Source organism: Centruroides sculpturatus, unplaced genomic scaffold, assembly GCF_000671375.1.
Source record: "Centruroides sculpturatus isolate CEXI.00-Female unplaced genomic scaffold, Cexi_2.0 scaffold173, whole genome shotgun sequence".
Classification (NCBI taxonomy): domain Eukaryota; kingdom Metazoa; phylum Arthropoda; class Arachnida; order Scorpiones; family Buthidae; genus Centruroides; species Centruroides sculpturatus.
This window is the reverse complement of record NW_019384380.1, coordinates 747,136-765,431: the sequence shown is the minus strand read 5'-3', so window position 1 is coordinate 765,431 and position 18,296 is coordinate 747,136. Positions and strand designations below refer to the sequence as shown.

Genomic DNA, 18,296 nt, shown 5'->3' with positions numbered 1-18,296 from the left:
TGTATTTTCCAGATACTCTTTGAATACATCAAATTACTCCATTAACAGAAACACCTATTGCTTCTATGCGTTTGTCCAAATTTGTTTTAACATTTTCTATTGATACAACGCCCATGGAGTCGTTTACTAGTTCTAAAGATACTGTACATAAATATTTCTTCGCAACATAATTTTATATTCGATTTTTACAGTTGTACATCTCTAAAGTCCTGCAGCTCTGTAGCTCTTGCTTTCAAATTCAGATTTTCTTTATTGCACTTCCACTATAAAATGGTGTGTTGATCTTTATACAATTGCTAAGTTTTTTGAAAATTACTATTTTTGACGGGAATTCAAGGCAAGAGAGTCTTTCAAAATCATTAATTTCTCTCAATTAAGTATTCATTTAGATTTAGAATACCAGAAAATATGGAATGAAGAGAACTTCCCATCTGAAATAATATAGACGCTTTTAGAAGTATGACAACTATAGAAATAATAAAAGTAAATTAATTGGTATAACTCACTTTTATGGGAAACTTTTTTGTCATTTTGAAGAAATCTCTAACAGTCAAACACAAAGATTCTTTACCAAATCTCTTCATAAAATTCAAAATCTGTTTGATCAATTATTAATAATATTGTATAATAATTATACAACAATAAAATAAATAAATAAACCAACAAGATAAAATAGTACCGAACCAAATATCTAATTTGAATAATTTTTTGAAATAGGATATTTTTGAATTCAGCACGCTGTAATACAGCTGTATTTCCATCTTTTTGTTTTTGTTTCGCACGAGGCTAATTGCAATTTCCTAATGACTGGAAATATCTCAAATCCGACCCCTTCCCGTCTCAAGTTGCCAGATATTTGATCTCGTACCGTACAATTAAACTATCTGACCTTTAATTTCTGTTCTAATTCGAGGTCACAATCAGCGAATCTTCTAATATCTTGAAACGACGTTTGCATCTGGAAAAGAAAATAACGCATTTAATCGAATCTGACGATAAAACAAATACATCTTGATAAAATACGTTACGCTGGATGTTAAAGCAGATGCAAATACTCCCATTACAATACACATAACAGTTACTACGGCGCAAATAACACAGATGTAGACTTTGAAAATAAATTCCATTTCTGAAAACACGACAATGAAATAAAGTAGACTGGTTTCCATCAGTACACATCCGTAAATGGTTGTTATAAAGTAATTAAATGGACCGTTGAGTTGGTCGGTAAAAGTCCAAAGTTCGTGGTGTTGTGCCATAATTTCTTCCAATTCCGACTTCAAATTTGAATTATACTTTTTCAATCGATACAAATCTTCTGATAATCTCTTGAATAATTTCATTAACGTAATCACTATGACGATAATGTAAGCACTAGTATTCAAAAGACTACCACAGGCAATTGTCAACCAGATCCCGATTTCAACGGTGCAGAAAAGAGCTTCATATTTGAAAAGTTTTTCTCTTTCTATTGCGGGATAAAAGTAAAACAGGTTTAAAACTTGGCCCCAAAATGTGAAACTTACAATCGAAATCACAACAATAATTTCTGCAGAACTTATAACAGCAAAGAGTTTATTTCTAGGAAAAATTGAATTTTTTAACTGTATTGTTGAATCTAGTTTAACTCTTTTTATAATACTAAACATTAGAGCGAATGAAAATGTGAAAATTGCAGCAGCCAGTTTGACGAAGTTATTATTTTCGAAAATCGAGTACCAAGAACGGCAAGGTGTTTTATTGGATAGGTGAGGAATTGTCATTGAAAAATTGAGAATGAAATGTATCCAAAAAAGAGCTTCAAGAAAACAAACATAAAATTTCTTCAAAAATTTCCAAAAACAATTGTAACTCTTGATGGCACAAGAACAAGGATTGAAAAGATTCCATCCGTAAATCAACGAAATTGACGTAAATAAAGGCAAAGAACATTGGAAACATAACTTTATATTTAAATTAACAATGGTGGATGTAACAGTCGATATTATGGTTGACATATTTTAATGTAACTATAACAATATCTTTCTTATAAATATAATGATAAATATTCTCGTCTTCTTATAATGTTATTATAGTTTAAAACTGTTCATTGCATCAATACTTGATATCTTGTATATGTAATAACAAGATGAAGCTCACTCTCTTACACCATTATGTAGGTATTAATGCAGTAAGTATATTCTAATATAAAGATGCTAGTTAACATAATGAGCGACTCATTACATAGAATTTCATTATGTAAATATTTTTATGGCTGATTGTAATAATAACAATATTATCAGTTTAAAATGCTAATAAATTGAAATTTATGGAAAATCAATATATTAAAACGTGATTTAAGTAGATCTATTAAATTAGAAATAATTTAATTGCTTTTATCGATTGGTGTAAAGAATAAATTTAAATACCTGAATTTCAAATACGAATGGCAAAATCGTTACTGCATTTTTCGGGATAATGAAGGTGCATGTTTATAATAACGTTTTATAACATTTTTATAATAATGATTGACATTAACTTCTTCTTTTGAATTGTAATATCGAACGTGACATCGAAAGCATTGATTTAACTAATGTAATCTATTAAACATGCATCCAGGCGCTCATTACTTGGAGGAGGTTTCACAATCTTCGAGTGAGCTTCAAGAATAAAATACTTTCGAAACACTGGTCAAACGTCTCCCTCGTATGATTAGTTCTTAACAGCAAATTTTCAATAGTGAAACAAGCATCTTATTATTTTATATACGAATTATATTACTCAAAGATGTCTGCCTAAGCACGTCTATTTCTGCGTAGTGTTTCTGAAAACTGAACTTACTGTTGTACGTGAATTAAATGCTATCTTACACAACACTCGGATTTTGTGGACACAAAAGATACAATATCCAATTATATCAGGTTGAATATTCTAAATTGCTTTCTGTCTATAAATCTCCTCTATAGACATCGATGGTACTAAATTTAATATGTCATAATATAAACGAAATCGATTGTTGTCTTTTACCATTGTATTTCATAATTGTATATTTTGAATCCTATTTCATTTTGATACATTTGAGATAGTTTTCTAAAGTATAAATATCGAATTTTTTTACTTGTAATTAAAAGTAACGATATATAATTGCTACGTAAAGTTATTGTCTAGCTTTATCTATAATTACAAGTAAAAATCTTTTATAATTATATTTTAAAAGAACATCTTAGATTGATCAAAATGGAACACCATTCCAAACAATAGATTTAATTTATTTTATAGCATATTGTATATAATACCATCGATGTCTATAAAGAATATTTACGGGCAGAAAGCAATTTGGGATATTCAACTTAATACAATTGGATTTCTATTTTCGGAATCCTCACAATACACGTTTTACATAAGAATACCTTTAATTTGTGTAAAGTAGCAATCTCAATTTCCAGAAAATTTTCAAAATATTTCATTGTTTGATAGATAATTTCAGATGATTTTCTCAGATTTCCCTAAAATTGTTTAATTATATCTTCGATATTAAATAAAAATTCATGTATTTAAAGGGTTTGCTGCAATAAAATTTGTATAATTTCGAAGTCATTTCAACTGCACTTTTATTCAGGCATTTTTATTATTCATATTTATATAAGTTCTACTATACTTAGGAAGAAAGGAATTGATAGAAATGAATTGCAAATTATAACAAATCTTTTCTGGGAACAGAAGGCCAACATTTTAATTGATTCTGAATTATCTGAAGAAATAGAAATAAAAAGAGGAGTAAGGCAAGGATGTATTTTATCACCTTTACTTTTTAATATTTATTCAGATGAAATTTTTAAAGAAGCTTTAGAACATATGGAACACATTGGGATTGTAATAAATGGGATGAATGTAAATAATATACGTTATGCTGACGATACAGTGGTTTTAGCAGAAAATATAAATGATTTGACAATACTAATGGAAAAGATTAATTCAATAAGTAAATTATATGGACTTCAGATGAATTATAAGAAAACAAAGCTACTTATTTTATGCAAGAAAAATATAGATAATGTAACGTTGCAGATACAAAACAAGACAATTGATACAGTTTCATCAATTAAGTATTTGGGGACTATCATACAGGAAGATGGCAGATGCATTAAAGAAATTAAATCTAGAATAGAAAATGCGAGGGGTACTTTTATCAGAATGCAGAAATTTTTCAAATGCAATGTTTTTAATTTACATCTTAAAATTAGAATGTTAAGGTGCTATGTGATGTCAGTTTTGTTTTATGGAGTAGAAACGTGGGCCTTAGATAAAAATACGTTAAACAAACTTGAAGCATTCGAAATGTGGTTATATAGACGAATTTTAAAAATATCTTGGACAGATAGAATAACAAATGAGGAAGTTTTGGAAAGAATGGGGAAAGAAAAAGAAGTTTTAAATACAGTTAAAAGAAGAAAGACGGGGTATTTTGGCCTACATCATCCGAGGAAGTAAATATGAAATTTTGAGAAATATTTTAGAGGGAAAAATCTGTGGAAAGAAAAGCCCAGGAAGGAGAAGGAAAAGTTGGTTAGGTAATATATGTGAATGCAATAATAAGAAAGCAGAAGAACTAACACGTGAAGCACAATTGAGATTGTTATAATACTAGTCCTACATTCAGAAATGAATATGGAACCAGAAGAAGAAGATACTACAGTATTTATAATAGGCAGAAAATTGCTTTTTGAATATTAAGTATGTACAGTATAACGAATTTCATTATACTGAAAATAAAACACCTTAATTTGTTGCTGAGAAATAATTGAAAAACTAACGTTTTTAGCCTGATTAACAGGCCATCATCAGGTCCAAAAAACGAAAATAGAACAGATACGTTCCACGTATAGAATACAAATATTTAAATCAAAGTTTAGAACAAAAATTTTTAAAAATATACAAGAGAAACTGAAAAATATATAAAATTAACACAAAATAAAATAAAAAATATAATAAATCTTCCAATAAACTAATTCTAGCCCGAGTTTTTAGTGAACTTTTTAATCACGTACTTTCATGCTGACAGGCTCTCAGCATTTCTCGCATTTAAACATCTCTCACGTAGCCTACTCCTATATATTTCAATCTTCTTCGCCGTCATTGATAAAGTGAAGGAAGATACAGGTTTTATACAGTTCCTTGAATGTGCACTTCTTGGACATTAATATCAAGTTCATGGGAGATCATTTGTCTACCAGCGTATATATTAAACCTACTCACACCCCGCTATATATACCAGTACAGTCCATGGATTCATATCGATATAAAATGGCCGCATTTCAAACTTTNTAAATCAAAGTTTAAAACAAAAATTTTTAAAAATATACAAGAGAAACTGAAAAATATATAAAATTAACACAAAATAAAATAAAAAATATAATAAATCTTCCAATAAACTAATTCTAGCCCGAGTTTTTAGTTAACTTTTTAATCACGTACTTCCACGCCGGCGACAGGCTCTCAGCATCTCTCGCATTTAAACATCCCTCACGTAGCCTACTCCTATATATTTCTATCTTCTCCGCGGTCATTGATAAAGTGGGGGAAGATACAGGTTTTACAATTGTTGCCTCGTCCCATTTCACCACCGAACCTTGGACTTGCAACATTTGAGACAAAATTGTAGCATTAGATTTTTTTTAACGTTATATCTATGGTCTTTTAGTCTTACTCCCAAGCTCCTTTTGGTGACGCCGATATAGTCTTTCATAACATCTAGTTGGATGTTCTCATAAGGAACTTTATAGACACCTGGTTTTTCTTCTGTTCTTATTCTATCTTTATCATTCCTCAATATCTTATATAAATATAAGGCTTTTTTTAAAACCATTCTTGTTTGTTTCCTATTAGCAACTTCTTTCATAATACTGTTCAAATTACTATTATATGTAAATTTCAAGCGCCTATTGAGAGCGGTATTTAAACCTTTTCTTTCTTTGTTCCTTTCATATTTCTTGAGTAATCCTACAATGGTGCTTTTCTTGTAACCCTAGAGTCTGGACTACTTGCAAAATCCTATCAATTTCTTTATTCCTGTCACCGATTCTATTACAATACAAATAAGCTCTTCTTATCAAAGTTTGAAATGCGGCCATTTTATATCGATATGGATCCATGGACTGTACTGGTATATATAGCGGGGTGTGAGTAGGTTTAATATATACGCTGGTAGACAAATGATCTCCCATGAACTTGATATTAATGTCCAAGAAGTGCACATTCAAGGAACTGTATAAAACCTGTATCTTCCTTCACTTTATCAATGACGGCGAAGAAGATTGAAATATATAGGAGTAGGCTACGTGAGAGATGTTTAAATGCGAGAAATGCTGAGAGCCTGTCAGCGTGAAAGTACGTGATTAAAAAGTTCACTAAAAACTCGGGCTAGAATTAGTTTATTGGAAGATTTATTATATTTTTTATTTTATTTTGTGTTAATTTTATATATTTTTCAGTTTCTCTTGTATATTTTTAAAAATTTTTGTTCTAAACTTTGATTTAAATATTTGTATTCTATACGTGGAACGTATCTGTTCTATTTTCGTTTTTTGGACCTAATGATGGCCTGTTAATCAGGCTAAAAACGTTAGTTTTTCAATTATTTCTCAGCAACAAATTAAGATGTTTTATTTTCTGTGTTTACTTGCTGAGAATTTCATTATATACGATTTTATTCATATAATTTTCTGATAATTTGGATTCTATAAATTATATATTTCATATAGAACATTTTATAAAGACCATATTTGGTATTCCATCACGTAATGATAAACACGGGGCTCTTCAACTAGAAGAGCACTACCATACACTGCAGAAACTCTAGTCAGGGTTCTCCCAATTGAAAGTCAAAGTTATATACGTCCGAAAATATGGGTAATTGAATTATAAAAAGAATAGATTTGGCGAACGGTTCAGAAACTGTGGAGGTTGCTTTATGTTTAAAGAACCTGCAATATATCAAATTCTCCACATTACTTTTTATACTTGTTATATTATAAAACGTAATATTAGACTATTAATGACTTTTTAGTACTAAAGATGTCTTTACTTTCAAAAGACCAGTAAACACATAATGAAGTGAACTTCCCATCTGAAATATTTAAAAGATAAAGAAAAATTGTATTTATATAGGAATTAATCGTAATTACAACGTTTCAAAATCTAATAAACGAACTTACTTTTACGGGAAACCTTTTAGTAATACGAAAGTAATTATTCATTGATAAACAAAGGGATGCTTTGCCAAATCTCTTCATAAAATTCAGAATCTGCACGATGTTTTATCTGTATTAATGTAATATAAACTAATAAATATTATTAGTCAAAATAAACCTTTAATTTCTGTTCCAATCTGAGATCGCAGTCGGCGAATCTTCCGATATCTTGAAACGACGTTTGCATCTGAAATAATAATATATAATTTTATATCGCCATAAGAGTAAATGTAATTTTTGACAAAATACATTACATTAGACGTCAGAGTAGACGGCATGAATCCGGTTAAAATACACGTATTTAAATCGATACCCGAAGAGTACGAAATGGCACAATTTTATTGGCCAAGTAGACAACAATTTTTCGAAAGACGAGACTAGATGTAGAAAGCTTAAAGTCGGGAGGCCCAAGTTAACTATATAAGTTACGTTACTTCGATTCAAAATTCTCTTGAACGAAGTTAGATAGAAGACCGACACGACTCTTTGCTAAAAAGAATAGTATTATGTACAGGGGCGGAACAGCCACTAAATTTTGAGAACATTGTGACGAAAAATTACAGGGTGGCATTGAGACAATGTGAAAATAAAGAATCGCTCGTTAGAATTAGTTTGGTTTTTTTTTCGTTACTGCAACGCGACACATACAGATCTACTGGAGAAATGCAACCCAGAAAGACTTTTATGGGAAGCTGAATGCTATTTAGATACAGAAAACCTGTAAAACTCCACGTTGCCAACCAGTTTGACATGCCCAACCCACGACTAGCAGAGTTCGGTGATTTTATACAATTGTTTACTGGAGGCGCTTATTAGAATTAAGAAAATACTGTTTATTAAAAAAACCCGAGTTATTAGTTTTGGAAATTTAACTACTTATAGATTTTTCACAGAATAACACTCCATTGCTCACAATCAAGTGCCATATGTCACCTGTCGGAGTCTATTCCACGCTATATTATTGTCGTGGTAATTAAGTGAATATAATATATATATATTTATTAAATTATACCCTTTTTTCATAAAAACTGCATTTAGTTTATTATTTTGTTAAATTTTTGTTAATAGATGGCGCTACCTGTAAAGCCAGCAAATCGAATGTCGATAGAAATTAATTGATTTGCAGAAATCCAACAGATATTCTGGGACGAAATTAAAAGATTATCTATGTTTGGAGTAAATAAACCTAACTGCCGAGTTTTGTAGCAATTGGTCGAACGGCCTAGGAGTGTATAGCTAACAAACAAACATTCTCATTTATATATATAGAAGATGAAATATGTTTGTATTCTGATATAAAGATGTCTGTTAAGTTAACATAATCTGAAGCTCATCTTCAATAAATTTCATTATGTATACAGTTTGATTACAGATTGTAATAATAACAATACTATCAGTAATTGAAAATTGTAGTAAATTTAAATTTATGTGAAATCAATATATTAAAGTATGATCTAATTGCATATAGATACAAGGAAGTAGACTACTTTTCTAGATTATTGTAAGGAATGAATCATTGATAAACTAAATAAATATTTGAAATATTACGCCTGAACAACATTACTTACTATATGGAATGCATTATGCCAATTAAATATCAATTAGGCATAATGAAGCTTTATATTTTCTAATCTCTGTGAATGGTTTAAATTCAATGCTGGTTTCAGCTGTGTTGTCTACAACGAAAATCGTTTATTGTAAATTATTTTTGTAGTTTCTTTTCCTATAATTCCACCAATTCATTTAATTCAAATTTCAATTACAAATTCAATTCAATACAAATTTCAATTACAAAATAGCCCATACTTTTGTTCGGGGATATGGGACAAAAGTAAGGAATATTTTGTAAATGCTGAAAAAAATTATTTTTATCTTTGAATGATCAAACGCACAAAAATATTATTGAATTTTTAATAATTGGCCAATATATAATATATCTTCAAAAACATACCTTACAGGTACAGAAACAGTGGACAAGCATGCATAAAACAATAGTTTTAAAATTATTACAGTTTCATCTTATACATGTAATGAACACATTTTAGACGATAAAGTATGATACCATTATTCAATAACAGTTATTTTACATTCATAATTATTTCACTGTGAAATGTTGTGATATCGGGGTGGTCAAGTAATCGTTCCAAAATCAAAAGCTGTGATAATAGTGTGTCAAGAATTTTTATTATATACAGTTTAGGTATCGGTGCCAATATCATTTTTAAATAAATATCTAAAAAACGTAGTTAATTGTTAAAATGCTAACTTGTTTACCGATTGTTTATTCGAGTTATAGGAACCAAACAGTGGCCAAGTGGCCAAGGGTAGTTCCCTGAACACTGGGAGTTTGGTCGTGAGTTCGTGCCTTGCCATGACGGGCTGGCTACGTGGAGAGTGAAGTTCTTCAAATTTCGTCTCGTTGAGTTGGTTTGCCGTATTTATCACGACTCAATTAGATGTGATCCAGGATCGTTGGAAGAACACCTCAACACTCAAGTTATACAATATTTACAGTTTATTTACAAATGTACATTTGTAAATAAATGTACATTGGTCGGAAACTCCCGACCAATCATAAACATTCCTTGCGTGAACAGCTTTCACCCAGGTCCGCTTTTCTCGGATAATAGTAAAGCTTACATTTACGTCCGCCGATATTCCGACCCACTTGTTTATGTGAAATTCGAAGTTTATATAATTTCATAAAGGAATTTAATCCTTTAAATTTATAATAAATTCCTTTAAATAGAGGAATTTGAACCTACAGAAACGAACTATAGAGTGCGTGAGAAATTTATAACTCTTTCTGTTTAACTATAAACATTCTCACGATCAAGCCGTGTATAGTTTACAATTATTGACGAAATTCGTCATAATGTTGTCATTTTAACACCAACTTTAACCCCACACCTGCTGAAACAATTGGTCACCTGACGAAGTTTCCCACCGCAAAACGTATAAAATACATCCTTCTTCCCTTCTCGGGAAAATCCNAGCAGGGTATTGAAAATAAAAATATTTTCTGCAATAGAATATTTAACACGAAAACAAGCTTAATTCTCAAATCAAATAGCATTTAAATCTAACCAGGTGCATCACCTATAATACAAGATTCCACAATAAATTTTCGAAACACAGGATAACAAAGAAATTCTTCTATAATTCCTGGGCGTCGATTTAGAACCACTCTTATACACAGGAAACAAAACAGCACTTCTCCAATCCCTCCGAACTATCTAGTACTGAAAATCCCTTTATCTAGTACTGAAATTCGGAAGGACCCTTGGTACTCTCGTACGGAGTAGGTCTTCCCCATCGCAGACCTACTCCACGTTGTGTCATACCCCAGAATCCATTTGGCCAGAAAAATATCCCACTGATATTTGCAAAGAGGTATGAACGCATATTTGTAAACACTCTCTCTCCGCCATCCGCGCAGTAGAAGTTTGTTATAACGAAACTTAGAGTAATTATGTTTGTAATTGTTCCCGTAGTTGATTGTAATAAACTCTTGTTTTGTTTTTAAATGGTGTCTTTACTCGACTTTGCCACCGTCTTATCGTCGACCCCTCTGACTCTCCTCCACTCGCGTAACGCGTAACAGAACGTAAACGCCATCCTTGACAAGAAACTAGGTTACCGACCTGTTGCCGGAAAGGAGAGGCTTTCCCAACCTTCCTGGCAGCTCACATTTACATCCAGAAGTTCACCACCTCGAAAATGGTCATCACCACACCACACTTCAATCTAATTAGCGGGGTCGGTCGGCGCTTCTTTTGTTCCCAATCGGTTTCTAATCTTTTTTACAAGCAAATATTTTCCATGGAGTTTTTCGGGTTTTCTCCAGTTACTCTTAAAAAGACCTCCCGGAAGGCATTACTTCTAGGCAGATAGCCCAAGTATTGCATTTGGGTAATAAAGCGGTGTTTTTTTAACTCTTTCTGCCCTGTGGGAACTTAAGGGGTTTTTTTTGTAAGTCCATTTGCAAGTCCATTATGGGTTCGGCCATGCCCACAACGGGAATGCTGGGTGGTGAGAGACGGGGCCCGACATATTTGAACGGACCACCCCCGAAAAATTCCTGGGGATTTTTGATCCATTCGGATTCGAATCCGGGTTCCCAGAGCGGTAGGCTGCCACCTTGACCGCTCGGCCATCTGGCCGCAATAAAGCGGTGGTAATAAAGCGATGGTCGCTACAGCTTTACGCGTCGACCGTTTTCCACTGCGAGATAAATTTCAGTATAGTCCCACTCCTAGTAGTGAGGTCGATCCAGCCCTCGCCCGCGGACGAAGAGACAGTAGCAATCCCGAACGGATTATTCAGAATATGCATCCACCGCTTAGATAGACGATCTGAGTCTATATCGGATACCTCGAGTCTCTTGTTATGGTCTGGCCGATTTGGTGATGGAATTTCCAATGCACTCTTGGTTTCACTTCATAATAAGAAAAATATTAGAGAGGTTGTGGCCGAAGTTTTCATCTATAAAGCGTGAACGTCGAACGTTGAGTGCCGTTCATCTTATAAGCCTAGAAGTTTGACAATGGCGTTTGGAACATCGAGCATGATTCCAATGACGTTTCAAACGCCATTGTCAAACTTCTAGGCTTACAAGACAGGCGGCACTCGACGTTCGACGTTCACGCTTTACAGATGAAAACTTCGGCCACAACCTCTCTACTAATAGTTTTTTTCTGAAACTAGAAGGCCAGAGCGATTAATGTAACAGCCTGTGATTCTGAAGACTGGGAATTGAATCCGGGCAGACTAAGAGCCTCGGGAATTTTTGTGGGTAAATCGGATATATCGAGCTGTATCTCCTACCACCCTGCCGAATCCGCCATGGCCTAGATAAAAAGGCCTTTTTAGTTAAGTTCTCAACTCTCAACTAACAAAATAATTCTATTTTCTTCGAAACAGTTGCGTTGAGTACCCTACCGTCTACATAACAGCTTTTTTACGTAATGAATAAAATTCGATAACCCGTTTTGCGTATTAAGCTTATCGCTTTACTTATTTAGCATACTGATTTAAAAAATCATGCCGGTAATACAACAGCATTCTTACCACGAAGGGTTATTGAAAGTTTAATATAATACAACGTACTTTAATTTAAAAAAAAACCCACGTAGTTATCACGTGATACGCATCTAGCAACCGACCACCTTTGCAGCATAAAATAAGTTTAGTGTAAAGTTACTTGCAGTGTACGCAAATATCTCTACAATAATTCTGCAAAGAATTTAACTTACAAGAAACTCTTAGTGAGCAGGGTATTGAAAATAAAAATATTTTCTGCAATAGAATATTTAACACGAAAACAAGCTTAATTCTCAAATAAAATAGCATTTAAATTTAACCAGGTGCATCACCTATAATACAAGATTCCACAATAAATTTTCGAAACACAGGATAACAAAGAAATTCTTCTATAATTCCTGGGCGTCGATTTAGAACCACTCTTATACACAGGAAACAAAACAGCACTTCTCCAATCCCTCCGAACTATCTAGTACTGAAAATCCCTTTATCTAGTACTGAAATTCGGAAGGACCCTTGGTACTCTCGTACCGAAGTGGCACCGAGAGTACCAAGAGTAGAAGAATAAAACTCCTCACAAATAGGGGAGAAAGAAACAATAAGGTGCAGAAAAAAATGAAAGAGGTACGCTTAAATTATTAAAATTCCAACAAAATCCAAGTACACAAAGCTGGAATGTAATTTATAACAGTAAATAAAAGAAATGAGCATAAAAAATGTAAACTACAAATTTTAGAAAACATATTAATCAAGAAATATTATTTACTTATAAAAAATACCTTTATTAAGCAAAAATAAAAATGTCAATAATATAAGAAAAAAACATTAGGCAAATAAATCTCAGATAATAATATATATTTAGACAATTAAACAAGACGATTGTAGACATCACAGCACAAACAAGCATCCAATTTATACCATTAAGATATAAAAATACATTTCCATTATGCAAAATTAATGTAGTAATTGTAGCAATTAATGTAATATGCTTTCTATTCAAATATAATAAATACTTGTACGATGTACTTCTAATTTATTTCCTACGTAAATCAAGAAAAGCAAACTATTTCCAATTAAAGACATTAATTAAAATCATATATTAACATATTGATCTCATATAAACCGAAATTCTTATTTTTTTTAATTACTACTAGTTGCATAGTTGTTGCAATTAGCTATCAAACTCTATACATAATGAAACTCCTAAAAGATGAAGATCCCTTTATTTTAATAGTTATGTCAACATAACAAACATCTTTTAGTAGAAGATACACTTAATGCATTAATAGTTATATAAAACGTAAGTAAAGAGTGAGCTACTTTCAGTTATAACATACAAGACGTACTAACTTTGGTGTAACAAGCATTTTCAGAAGAGAACGTTTATCATTATATAAATTCTATTATTTCGTTATTTAAAAATATGTCAACCGTAATTTCGACTGTTAGACCCAGTTTTGTTGATTTAAACACGGAATTGTGTTTGCAATGTTTTCTGCCTTCATTTACGTCAATATCCATGATTTACGGATGGCATTTTTTTAATCCTTGCTTATGTACCGTCAAGAATAACGCTTACTTTATTAAAGTTCTGAATAAATTGTATGTTTCTTTCATTGAATGTGTTTATTGGATACATTTCATCCTCACCTTTTTTATGACAATCCCTTATTTATCAAATAAAACACCTTGCAATTCTTGGTTCTTGTTTATCGAGAATGATGTCTTTGTCAAACTGTCTGTTGCAATTTTCGCATTCTCAGCAGCTCTATTGTTTACTATTGTGAAAAGAGTTAAATTAAATTCAAAAGTAAAGTTAAAACTCTCAAATTCTTTCGAAAATAAATTTTTTTCTCTGATAAATTACGCTGAAATCATTAGTTCGATTCTGATTGTAGTTCTCACAATGTGGGTTCAAGTTATAAATGTTTTTTACTTTTACCGTGCAATAGAACAAGCAAAGATTTACAAATACGAAGCTCTTTTCTGCACTGTTGAAATCGGGATCTGGTCGATAATTCTGATTGGTGGAATGGTGATTATTGTTATTTTTCTCGTAACAATTGCAATTACTTTAATGGAATCTTTCAAGGAAGTATCAGAAGATTTGTATCAATTGAAAAAGTATAATCCGAGTTTGCAATCGGAATTGGAAGCAATTATGGCGCGACACCACGAACTTTGGGTTTTTACTAATCAACTCAACAGTCCATTTAATTATGTTATAACGATTGTATATGGATGTTTACTAATGGAAACCAGTCTACTTTACTTTATTTTCGTATCTTCAAACATGAAGTTTATTTTCAAAGTCTACATTTGTATTATTGGTGTTATAGTAACTTTTCTGTGTATTTTATTGGGAGTATTTGCATCTGCTTTCACATCCAGAGTAATTTATTTTATTAGAATAAAGAGCCTATATTTCGTTTTCAAATTAGATTAATTGTATTAATTTTTTCAGATGCAAACGTCGTTTCAAGATATTAGAAGGTTCGCCGATTGTCAACTCGAATTAGAACAGAAATTAAAGGTTAAATACTTCAATTGTAGAGTACCGGACCAAATATCCAGCATGCTAGGGACCGAAGTGTTCTGATCGTATACGTTTTAGTTTTCTGTCTGAATATAAACTTAAAATATAAAATACACAATGGAATGTAAAAAACAAACTTGTATTTNCAAATATAGTATAAATAAAAAACTGAATAGTACGATATTAGCAAGTATGGCACAGGCAGACGGATCAGTAGTCAAATGGGATGAAGCCAAGATTGTTAGGACGGGACACTCACCTTCCATCGCAATGGAAATGGAGAAAATAGAGATTTACAGAAGTAAGATGAGGGACAGATGCCTAAATGCAAAAGATGCAAAAGCATTACCAACGGCTTGGAAATATAAAATTGAGAAAAATATGGGTTTTAATAATCCATAAACATTTTCATGTTCTGGAGTTTTTAGTATTTCAAACTCAAAGTTATAAATTTTCTTTTATTTTATTGTTAAATTGAAACGCGATTTTTAGATTACATTTTATCATATATTTAGTTTAATTTATTTATTATACATAAAAGTTGTAATAAGTTCAAATTCAAACGAATTTCGAACGAATGATTCCATTACAACGAAAACTATTAAAACCTGAAGATGGCCTATATGAATTGGCCGAAAACGTTTGGAATAAACAAAAATAACTCGGCAAAAAATTCAGGTGTGTGTGATTTATTATTATAATCAATATTAATACACAGTCGTTTATAATAGGTTTGGGTTACGTTAGTAACAGAAAGCAGCTACTCAGAATATTTTCTTACATATTCTTTTAATATATGCAATTTCGTATATTTAATAAATACATAAATTTATAATTTAACTTTCGTACATTTCTTCGAGTATTTAGATTTATTAATTCAAACAAGTCGTTGGTTTACAGCTTAATTCTGTGACATTGCAGTAATGAAAGTAAAGTTTATGTGTATACGTATACATACATTAGAATCTCTATAGACCGTCAGTAGCCAATGTGTCACTCCACTAATCCGACACTTTACAGATGGAGACATGATATTTTGGAGTTACTATTAGACGAATGGTATAGAGAGAAACTGGCATACTGTCAGTCACTAGTTGTGTCTTTCACGCCAATTGCAGTGTCCCTAATTGAGTGATCGGAGTATCAACCATCTTTGCTTTTTAAAATCTTATTATAAAAATTTTACAATAATATTTTCTATTATATTTTATTTAAAAAACGAAAATACATTCTAAGTTCATTCTTTACTTTAAATTTTTAATTTTTAAATTCAAAAGCATTTTTTGTAGTTTCCAACAAACTTTAATAAATTTTTTTCTATCTGTGAAAATTTCTACGAAATTCAAAAGTAACTTTTTACACATATTTTACACTGCATTATTAATATTATTATTTTGGAGGTTGCAGGACGTATTAAGTTAACTAGAAATGAAAAATAATTATATCATTCGATTTTAAGATTTATTTTATATATTAAAAATAATTAATTATACCCTGATACAAGCAAAAAACCCAGAAATGAGAAACACTAGTTAGATCGTTTTGATTGTGATTATAAAAATGTAATTTTTTAATTATAAACAATCAAAGCGTACTCAGCAGAAAATAATAACTTAATCAACACCTAATCACTCGCTGAGAGATTAAGTGTTGATAAAACAACGCATAGCCCACTATATACCTTCAAGCTCTAATGATCCTTATAGATATAAATTAGCAGCATTTCGAGCATTAGTTAGGAGGGCTTTTTTATACTGCAAAAATATAATAGACAGGGGTGCAGAAATAGAAAGAATCATGCAGGTAGCAGAAGCATTGGGCTATAAGAGGAATGTTATAAAGGGGATTATCTATAAATTAGAAGTTGGTACAGATATAGTATCTGTTCGGGGTTCATCTACATACACGAAATTTACGTACAACAAGCGCTTAGGAAGCAATACGAGAGAAATCGCAAATTTAAAAGATACAAGGATGGTCTTAAAAAGAGCTCCGAATTTGTACAGAATACTCAGAAACGATAAAGGGGTGGTTAAAAAAGAATATTTGTCGGACGTATATAAGATTCCATACAAGAATCAGATATTAGGAATAGATAAAGATTATGCTGGGGTTACTACTAGAAACCCAGGTGTGAGGATAAAAGAGCACAGATATAATATTAGAAAAGGTTCTAATGCCACAGTATTGACTCAAATGGAAGGTTCAATAGTACAATGGGATGAGGCGGAAATCCTGAAACAGATACATTCTCCAACTTTGGCAAGAACGGCTGAAAAGTTAGAAATTTATAGAAGCAAACTTAAAGGAAATTGCATCAACGCAAGAGATGCAGAGGGACTTCCTTCCGCCTGGAAGTTTGCAATTAAAAACTTAAAATAAGAGCAGGAACTTTAATAATATTTGTAGTAAAAACTCTGTATAGGTAAATAGAAAAACACTGTATAGTTAAGTAAGCAATATTAATATTTAGTATTAACAGTTTGTTTATTAAGTTAGAGGTATTAATATTTAGTATTCACAAGTTGTTTGTTATTTTTGACTATTTTATTTTATTTTTAGTATTAGCAGCATTTGTAATAATTTCATTATTTACAAACATTATTTGACTATTAATAGCGTAGGCTATATGCTATCGGTTAATATTCATATTTTGTATTTTGAACTTGTTCTATTATGAAGTGTTCCATTTTAGCCTGATGACGATCCATTGATTATATTGAAAACGTTTATTTTAATAACTAGCTGCAAGGACCCGCTTCGCTGGGCAAAAAGTAACGATAGTGAAGATTAAGATAATTACATTATAGCTAATCTTACCCGTTTTCACAGAATGCAAGAATTAGGTCCCCCGTTTCCAGACTAATTANTCTGGCCGCAATAAAGCGGTGGTAATAAAGCGATGGTCGCTACAGCTTTACGCGTCGACCGTTTTCCACTGCGAGATAAATTTCAGTATAGTCCCACTCCTAGTAGTGAGGTCGATCCAGCCCTCGCCCGCGGACGAAGAGACAGTAGCAATCCCGAACGGATTATTCAGAATATGCATCCACCGCTTAGATAGACGATCTGAGTCTATATCGGATACCTCGAGTCTCTTGTTATGGTCTGGCCGATTTGGTGATGGAATTTCCAATGCACTCTTGGTTTCACTTCATAATAAGAAAAATATTAGAGAGGTTGTGGCCGAAGTTTTCATCTATAAAGCGTGAACGTCGAACGTTGAGTGCCGTTCATCTTATAAGCCTAGAAGTTTGACAATGGCGTTTGGAACATCGAGCATGATTCCAATGACGTTTCAAACGCCATTGTCAAACTTCTAGGCTTACAAGACAGGCGGCACTCGACGTTCGACGTTCACGCTTTACAGATGAAAACTTCGGCCACAACCTCTCTACTAATAGTTTTTTTCTGAAACTAGAAGGCCAGAGCGATTAATGTAACAGCCTGTGATTCTGAAGACTGGGAATTGAATCCGGGCAGACTAA

The 18,296-nt window shown here is 31.9% G+C and overlaps 1 long non-coding RNA gene across 1 annotated transcript in view; it reads right to left on the bottom strand.

The window, feature by feature from the left end:
* Positions 1 to 291: 291 nt before the first annotated feature.
* The window catches only part of LOC111617867, a 44,048-nt gene continuing 26,043 nt past the window's right edge, over positions 292 to 18,296 (bottom strand). Inside the window, exon 3 of the long non-coding RNA XR_002755500.1 lies at positions 292 to 431. This is a non-coding gene — a long non-coding RNA (uncharacterized LOC111617867). The remainder of the gene's footprint in view (positions 432 to 18,296) is intronic.